The following is a 9567-nucleotide window of genomic DNA, read 5'->3' as shown; positions in this document are numbered from 1 at the left end:
AACACGAACCATCCCTTCGTTTCGACGAGTTCTACCTCTCTCTTTCTCACCTCCCCATCCCTGACCGCGCTTGGCGGCGGTGGCGGCAAAACGGCCCCCTCCAGGCTCCAGGTGAGCTCTCTCGCCCCTCCCTCCCTCTCTCTCTCTCTCTGCGCTAGCGAACAACACCGCGGATCAGGATCACAACAGCCTGTGCCCCTTCGTCATCACGGTGGCGCGCGTTCTCCTCTCATGAGTCATGACCAAGGCAAAAAAACCAATCTTGTATGCGAGCAGGTCATCAGTTCGTCACACCACCGCATCGGAATGTCCCCGGATTCCTCCATCTGGTTATTGTGTTGATAAGAAAAATAAAATAGCCTAAAGGTTCGGGTATTAAATCCATGATTCATCAATATACTCTTAGGACGAAAGATTATGTCTCCACCTAATATTCATCTGATTGCTATATACACGTACTGCTGAATTTTGTAGGTTGGGCAAAGTCACATACTCAAAAGATTGAAACCTTGGTTTATTCATGGTACATGATATCAATTTGCATCATGGTACTATCTATGCATATGTTCTATGAGAAGCTGGTCATTATGTTTTCTTGATATTCCATCTCTGATGTGTACTTACTTAAATAATTTACTTGGTAATATTTCCCTTTTCTAAGATCAAAAGTGTGCACTTACATTAGGGGATAATATGTTTGTAGCTTTACTTTAGACAAAGCAATCTCACATGAAGTCTCCCGTTTGTTTAATTACAAACTCCAATAACATTCCTCTAATACAGTGTGCAGCAACTGGACTGAAATTGGGACAAGGAAAAGAGATATCCACTAAGAAACATATAGTTTAGTTGTCCGCTGGAATGGGCAGCTGCTCCCGCAACAAAACAGAAGGCATTTGGTTAACTGGGCCTGGCTCTGCCTTGAAGCCCATTTAGACCTCACGTGGTGTAACACGAACCATCCCTTCGTTTCGACGAGTTCTACCTCTCTCTTTCTCACCTCCCCATCCCTAACCGCGCTTGGCGGCGGTGGCGGCGAAACGCCCCCCTCCAGGCTCCAGGTGAGCTCTCTTGCCCCTCCCTCTCTCTCTCTGCGCTGGCGAACAACACCGCGGATCAGGATCACAACAGCATGTGCCCCTTCGTCATCATGGTGGCGCGCGTTCTCCTCTCATGAGTCATGACCAAGGCAAAAAACCAATCTTGTATGCCAGCAGGTCGTCAGTTCATCACACCACCGCATCGGAATGTCCCCAGATTCCTCCATATGGTAATTGTGTTGATAAGAAAAATAAAATAGCCTAAAGGTTCGGATATTAAATACATGATTCATCAATATACTCTTAGGACGGAAGATTATGTTCTCCACCTAATGTTCATCTGATTGCTATATACACGTACTGCTGAATTTTGTAGGTTGGGCAAAGTCACATACTCAAAAGATTGAAACCTTGGTTTATTCATGGTACAGGATATCAATTTGCATCATGGTACTATCTATGCATATGTTCTATGAGAAGTTGGTCACTATGTTTTCTTGATATTCCATCTCTGATGTGTACTTACTTAAATAATTTACTTGGTAATATTTCCCTTTTCTAAGATCAGAAGTGTGCACTTACATTAGGGGATAATATGTTTTTAGATTTACTTTAGACAAAGCAATCTCACATGAAGTCTCCCGTTTGTTTAATTACAAACTCCAATAACATTCCTCTAATACAGTGTGCAGCAACTAGACTGAAATTGGGACAAGGAAAAGAGATATCCACTAAGAAGCCATATAGTTTAGTTGTCTGAGAAGTTGAGGTAATATTATATGCATCTTCTGCCAGTTAAGGCCTTTTTACGCTGGTTTTACTTGCTTTATATAATTTCCTCAATCTCAATTCTTAATTTCTGGTACAACTTTTAAAAGAAACAGTAAAGTGACACATGGAAATTTTCAATGTGAAAATAAAAGGCACTATGAAACAGGAAGAACTACCAGAAAAATTGTACGCCAGGGACAAGGAAAACATGCTACTCCTTTATATCCAGTTAATCCATTGTGAATTCCTATCTTCGTCTAGATTTACCATGCCCTGATCGTAGACCTTTGCCAATTTGCTTCACTTCTGCATTTTATTCCATGTGGTTAATTTGTAGCGCCGCAGCCTTGTTCAGGCAGGCATTGAAGGGACAGCTGGGCAGCGATGCGGCATGGTGGGCGATTGGAGTACGTCTACCGGTATTCAAGCAAGGAGTAATGTTGCCGTTGCTAAAAATCCATTAATGCCAATGGAGGCCTGCCACTCACCGGACTGCTCCCAACCTCCATTATTCAACACTCCCAGGGGCACCCCTGCCACATCCCCCGACCTTGAGCTTGACGGCGGCGCCCACCACTATACTCACCATCATCCTACCGCACTAACATCCAAGAGGGCCGCTACACTTCTGACATAGCTCCATGCTGCCAATGGCGGTTGATTCAGTTATAGCATCATGACAGGCTGCAGGTCTTCTCCGGCCACCACGAGCCCTACCGCCACCAGATCAGACACCCCAAGGCATATATATCCAGAGGGGATGCAATTCTGAAGGTATTACATACAACTCTATTTCACGCCCCCACCCCGGGTCTTTGCCCTCCTGCTGCTTCATCCACCTTAGAGCAGTCCACCTAAGAAGTACGTCTAGAATTTGTCTGGGCAACGAGGTGTTGTGTTTGCCAGGATATGTGTGGTTCCTGTTTCTGCATATATCTCTTATTTTTCTCTTCTGTTACATTTACTCGATATAATTTTGTTTTCTGTACATTGGGCATAAAGTATTTATGTGCTGCAGACTAAATAGAGGGCTTCATTTGTTCAGTTCTTATTCCTCATGTTTGTTGGTTCTGCAAAGATTGGGAGGATAAGCATTGCACGTGTTTCAGGTTTTCTCCAGGCCTGAAACGTCGAACTAAATATCATTATGTTTGATAAACTAAATATCATTTGGAATTTGCATAAAAATCTCGCTGCATGTGACAAGTTTGAAGCCGGGCTATGAAAATGTTCGGGACATGATTTTCTTTGCATGAGCTTTTATGCCACTTCCACTCCAATCTGCACACTGAAAGCATGGTAGTAATTTTTGAGCCATAGTACACAATGGAATCGAATCAGATGTTGGAAGATTTCGTATACCCATGCAAAAATCCGTATGGAACTTAGTAAACACAGTGCGGCGAGGAGTTGTGATGCTCAACAGAGGGTGGAGCACGTTGCAAGAATCAGCTAAGTTCTCTTCCTTACAAGAAGGACCAGTCATGGAGATGGGCCCTTATATCTGGTACACGGAGTTGGAGCTTCTAAAACATTAGGAAAGGGAGTGCAATGCTCCAAATAGTCGGTTATGAATCTAAAGAGTTTTAGGATGGGGATGAACCAAGTGTTTATCCAATAGTAGTATGTATAATGAGCTTAATGATGATTATTATTGTGCCTCAAGTTATTTTCCTTGTGATACATTTACACAGGATGAACGTATCAATTGATACCAGCAAGAAGTCCTGGTTAGGAAAAAATCACTATGCTTCATAGAATGCTTCGGCTAATTAGATTTGTAAGGCAATTAAGTACTGCCACTACTAAATTATATTTTTCTTTTTATTGTCGATGTCATTCTTCATGTAGTTACCATGGAAAACTCATTTGTTACACTTATTTACTCACATCTTTCATGTAGTTTGTATAATTACTTGAAGGCAAATTTGTAATCGCACTCGCTGTTTTTTAGATCTTTTAGTACTTGTCCTAATTCGGAACACTACACTTAGACCTCCTAAGCCAAGAGAGGCCACGATCTATCACAAGACATGTATAAACCATCCTAATTCAAAGCATATACATTTGAAAGCCAAGCTCAAACCAAGTATATTGACCTCTTAAGAAAGAAAGAAAAAGCTCAACACACTACTTGATAACCTATCAGATTCTTGTTCAATTACATACCATTATTTTTTAAATGAAGGAAACAAGCACAAGCTACAATATAAGTAAGCACGATACTTCAAAGCAATCCCAACAAATATATACAATTTACTTTATATTCTTATAATAATTAAGAGAAAAAATAGACGGGCGCAGCAACGCGCGCCATCAACGATCTAGTATATATCAGATAGTTGCATGAGGTCTCTCCACTAGAAAGATCCACACGAATCAAAGGCATGAGGTATTTTGCCCACATAGTAAGTATCCCAGATCAAGCTGGCCCAAGGAACATCACATTTGTTATAAAATTTGTGAAGCTGTTTCAACAGCAACCCTTTGTTTTGGGTCTTAAGATCAATGATCCCCAGACCGCCTTTGCTCTTAGGTTTGCATACTATTCCCCATGCTGCCAGCGAGCTGCCCTTATACCCATTATCCGATTTTCTCACCCAAAGACATGACCTGCGCAGCTTATCAAGGTGCTCGATGATCTTAGGGTTTATCTTGATGGAGCACATGGCGTAAATGGCTAGGGAGGTGACCACCGAGTTGAGCAGTGTTAGCTTGGAGCCGTAATCTAGGAGCGAAGCTGCTGCCGGGACTCTCCTCTGAACTGAGGTCACTAGCGGCATCAAGTCGGTCACACTCGGGCGTGTGGTGCCCATGGGCAGGCCCAGGTACGTAAACGGCATGTTGCCAATAGAGCAACCAAAGATGGCTGCAATTTCCACCGCCTACACATGATCAAGATTGATGGGAACCAAGGTTGACTTGTGAAAGTTGATCTTAAGGCCCACCGACTTCGTGTAGTCGACCAGAATAGCTCTCAACACTTGCGCTTGCGAGGTACAAGCAGGGAGGACAGCGATCGTGTCGTCAGCATACTGAATTACTGGATAGTTACTGTCAGAAGCGGGCAGGGGCAACTGGAGCAAACTTGTCCGACTGGCATCATTAATCGCTGACTGTAATAGATCCGCTGCAAGAACAAAGATCAAAGGCGACAGTGGATCTCCCTGTCGCACCCCACAGAGGCACTCAAACTGTTTTCCTGGGGCGCCATTAAGCGGCACCGAAGAGCTTCCGGAGGAAAAAAATACATTTGATCCACCCCAACCACTTCTCATCAAAACCCATATGACGCATGATCTCAATCATCGGTTCATGTTGGATGGTATCGAATGCCTTCGTGAAGTCTAGTTTCAGAATACAACATGCTCTTCCCAATGCTTGGCATTGGTGAATGTACTCAAAGGCCCAGGCCAAGCAGTCCTGGATCGATCTCCCTTTGAGGAATCCGTACTGGTTCCGATGAATGATCTTGAGCACAATTTTCTGCAAGCGGTTAGCAAGCAACTTAGTTATCAGCTTCAAACAACAGTTAAGTAACGTGATGGGCCTGAAATCATTAGCAGTCTCCAGTGACTGGGTTTTTGGGATGAGTGTTATAAATCCCGAGTTCAGGCTCTGAAGATCAATGACGCCTTCATAGAAGTCTTTGCACAACCTGTAGAAATCTTCTTTGATGATGTGCCAGCATGATTTCAGAAAGCATCCATTGAATCCATCGGGACCTGGGGCTCTATCAGATGGCATCTCACGAACTACCCTATCAATCTCATCATGTGTGAAGGGTGTGGTTAGCTCCTCCAGGCCCTCTACCTTTTTAATGATTCTAGACAGATCGAACTTCATTTCATACTCCCCTTTCTTGCCCAATCTCTCTCTGTAAGTGTCAAAAAGTTCTTTTGCTTTGCCCATATGGTCAGTCACCACCGTACCATCCTGAAGTTTTAGCGAAGCTATGGAATTTTTACGGTATCTTTCAGACGCTGCAGAATGAAATTTTTTGGTGTTATCACCTCCACAAGTAAACCAACGGACAGTGTACCTCTTTTTCCAATATTCTCGTTTGTAACCGAGTAGGGTTACCAGATGATTTTTGAGAATCAACCTAAAGTTGTCTTGAGGTATTGTGAGAGGTCTTTTATCCTCGATATTATCAAGTTCCAGAAGAGTTCAGTTGGAGTTATCAATACACAGGTTCAACCGAGAGATCTGCTTACTCCAACGTTTAAGAGCATATCTCAAGTTCTTAAACTTCTTGCACAACAGTTTTGCTGAATTGGATGCATAGCAATATTTCTCCCAGGTGGATTTGACCAGATCAAAGAATCCTGGGTGGGATATCCAGAAGTTTTCAAACCTAAACACCTTACTTTTAGGAACCGAGGTTTCAATCAAAATCATACATGGAGTGTGATCAGACAATGGCTTAGGAAGGGGTCCCACTGTGGTGTTAGGATAATTGGAAGTCCAGTTGGACGAGGTGAAGAACCAATCAATTTGTTCAAGCAGAGGATCAGTTTGCATGTTACTCGACGTGTACTACCTGCCCTTAATCGGTAGCCCCACAAGCGCCTGTGAGTGAATGAAATCATTAAAAGTAAGCATATTATTAGCATCACCCCCCGGTTTGTTACGATTATCAGGCGCTCTAATCTAATTGAAATCACCACAAATTAACCAGTCCTCATCATCAGGTATATCCAGATCAAACAGCCATGAGGTGAAAGCAACTCTGCCTGGCCCAGCGCATGGCCCATACACATTAATAAGTTTCCAAGACCTGGTTGTTTGCATAGAAGTAAACTGAATGCCCAAAGCAAAAGATTCAGAGCAAAACACATTGCCAGAGAACACAGAGCTGCCCCACAACACAATTAAACCACTAGAGGCCCCCTGAGAGGGCACCACCTCAAACTTATCGAATTTTTTAGGATAGAAAAGTTTAACAAAAGCAACATCAAAGGTAGCACGCTTAGTTTCTTGTAAACAGATAACTGAACAACCACTACTACTGGTAGCATTACGCAACGCCAGCTGTTTATTGTCCGAATTAGATCCCTCGGACATTCCAGCACAGAAATTTCCATGCTTTAAGCTGCATTGGAATCCGTGGCCTCGCTCTTCTGCCCACCTTGGATAGAAAGAAGCTTCCTTGCGCTTAACTAGCTCGGATGAACACCGCACATATTAGCCCCAATGGACTGAATAGCATGGATAGAAGTAGGAGGTGGGACCGCATCAGATACCTTGTCATGTCTCCCAACGCTAGGTGTGCCGCTAATGGTGAGGCCAGGAAGAGATGGGTCCTTCCTAGGCTTGACCTTGGATGTTGTAGCTCTCTTGTTAGTAATGGGAGCGACCCTGAATCCATCATATTTGTTTGAACGGGCACTTCGACGAAGAAGAATAGTGTCCACATGGGCCGGCTCCTTGAGCATCATACGACCAATCGGGTCCATAGCATGATCCACACAGTTAGGCACATCCAGTATTGCCAGAGGGACAGGCAGTGGTTCCTCCAGAACTGGCATCACTTGGGCGAGCAGAGCCATGCACACGCAGTTAAGCTGAAACTGAATAACAGTGAAGGGGTTGAGTGGGAAGCATGTTATCCTGGGAGACAGAGGTGGTAATATAGAGTGGGTATAGATCCTCTTGAGCATGCCACCCATCCACGAAAGCAGTTCATTGTCAGTAGAGATGAACATAGCAGTTACAGAGACCCCATCTCTGACAAAAGCATGTATAGCAGAAGGAGCACCATTGATGAAGCTGTCAACTAAATCCTCCACATAAGAATATTCAGACCAAGCATCAGACAGATTGTCCACCAGATTGTGCTCTTATGGCACACCATCCATCAAAGACGACCCATCATACTCGAAATAAGTTCTGAAGCTGAAACCTGTGTACGGAGGGGGTAAAACTGGCCAGGCACTCCAGCCATTGTCTTGCACCTGATCCTGGGCTTGCTCATTGCCATTCCAAGCAGCTTTGTTAGCCGCTTGCTAGGCCTCCATCTCATTAATCCTAGCTTGTTGCATGATAGTATAGTAGGGCAGAGTGTACGGATGCGGAGATGCATTCAGGAGTGGTGGAGTATCTTCAGTCCCTTGCAGACCTGGCACTGTGTTTCTGCCATTCAGCACACATACAGGGACAGACAAAGAATGACCCAGTCCCGGCAGCATCCCAACTTTGGTGACAAGCAGACTATGAGGAACTTCCGCAACATCTTTAATGTGGCATTTAACAAGAACTCTAGCTTTGTTCTCGTTCGGTCTTGGCCAAGCCAGCAGCTTACCAAACCTAGAAACCGCCTTATGAACATAGTGTTCAGTCATGTAATCCATAGGGAAAGCAAGCATCAAAATCCAAACTTCATACTCAAAAGCAGTCATTCTCATGTTAATCCCTTTATCATGGGGGATTAAAGTAAAATAAGAATCCTCAGTTAAAGCATGCGGCCCCTCTCTAATAGCGTCATCTCTACTCTGAACATCAAGAAAAGCAACACAGCCTACTGCAATCAGATAGACAAACTCATCCTCAATCTAATACTCTAGATCCTCCCTAATGATCCGACAAACTTCCTCTAACCAATAACTCTTCTGATGATCTGGCACTGGGGGTGATCTCAATCAGAGCGTACCTTTCATGGTTCAGAGGCGGCTCATCCACAACCATAGTGCTCCTCTACAGCCGGTGATCTGTCCCGCGCTCAATGTGTGCTCCGACTAGGGTGAAGGCGAAAGGGCGGACCAGAAAGTTCTCCATGGCGGCACCACTAGGGTTTTTCGAGGGCTCAGGTGTGTTTGGAGCAGGGGAAGACAAGGCAAGAATAGGGGAGGAAGGGGAGGTGCACGAAACTGGGAAGACTGTGTCTGATTGGGGCCCTAAGGCGGTGGAGTTGACAGCTGCGGGGGGAGGGAGTCGTATCGACAAGCAATGAGGGCTAGCCACGTCACTTGTAATCGGGATTTTCTGTTTCACTTTCCAGACCTGATCCTGATTTTTACCATGTATATCCTGCCATCCTGGGTTACTGATACCCTTCCGTTCCCCATAAAAAGGCAAAGTTTGTTTGAAGCTCTTGGGTCGCCAACAATATTTTGGCCCATTCCAACCTCCACGGCAAGATATATGACCCAATAAGCTACATAATCTACACCTTTTAAGCCCAGGACAACTAGAGGTAGGATGGTCACGTTGTTTACACGCTAGGCAAGGAGGTAGCTTACGGCCCATTATGCATGTATCTATCTGATCATACTAGTATTCAGGACATAAACATTAATCGATGGGACGAATGCAACGTTGGCAAAAGATACCTGGGCAGTCTGAAGCAAGATGGCCATGACGTGTGCAATTGAAGCATTTCAGCAAACGAGAATCAATATACTCCTGAGTTGGCACATCCTTGATCTGGACCATAGATGAAACATCAGCATCAGAATAGCCAGCTTGCCAACCATCCATAATATGATATAGCTTTTCATCCGAGATGGAATTCCAGTAGGACTCCCTGAAACAAGATCCCTTGAAAGAAGGAATAACTGAGTGTAGATTATCCTTGTGATTACAAATAAAATCACCCAGCCGAATATTCAGCTCCGGATCTGAAATGATCGGAAAATTGAACTTTCGAAAAGAGATGCTTTCAGCGGCCGGACTCGGGCTCAGGCTCAACTCCGGTGAGGAATTTTGATCATCACATCGCATAGGCACAGGGAGTTGAACACCTAGTCTCTACTGA

General features: G+C 44.3%; 1 long non-coding RNA gene across 1 annotated transcript; it reads left to right on the top strand.

Annotated features, from left to right (window-relative positions):
- The first annotated feature begins 993 nt into the window (after positions 1–993).
- On the top strand, positions 994–3548 carry LOC147971282 (uncharacterized). Its single transcript, XR_015603299.1, has 3 exons — positions 994–1270; positions 1726–1809; positions 2157–3548. It is a non-coding gene; the product is annotated as an uncharacterized LOC147971282 (long non-coding RNA).
- The last annotated feature ends 6019 nt before the right edge of the window (positions 3549–9567 follow it).

This window comes from Triticum urartu, chromosome 5A (genome assembly GCF_056163025.1).
Source record: "Triticum urartu cultivar PI428250 chromosome 5A, HENAU_Tu73, whole genome shotgun sequence".
Classification (NCBI taxonomy): domain Eukaryota; kingdom Viridiplantae; phylum Streptophyta; class Magnoliopsida; order Poales; family Poaceae; genus Triticum; species Triticum urartu.
This window is presented reverse-complemented; position numbering and strand designations above follow the sequence as displayed.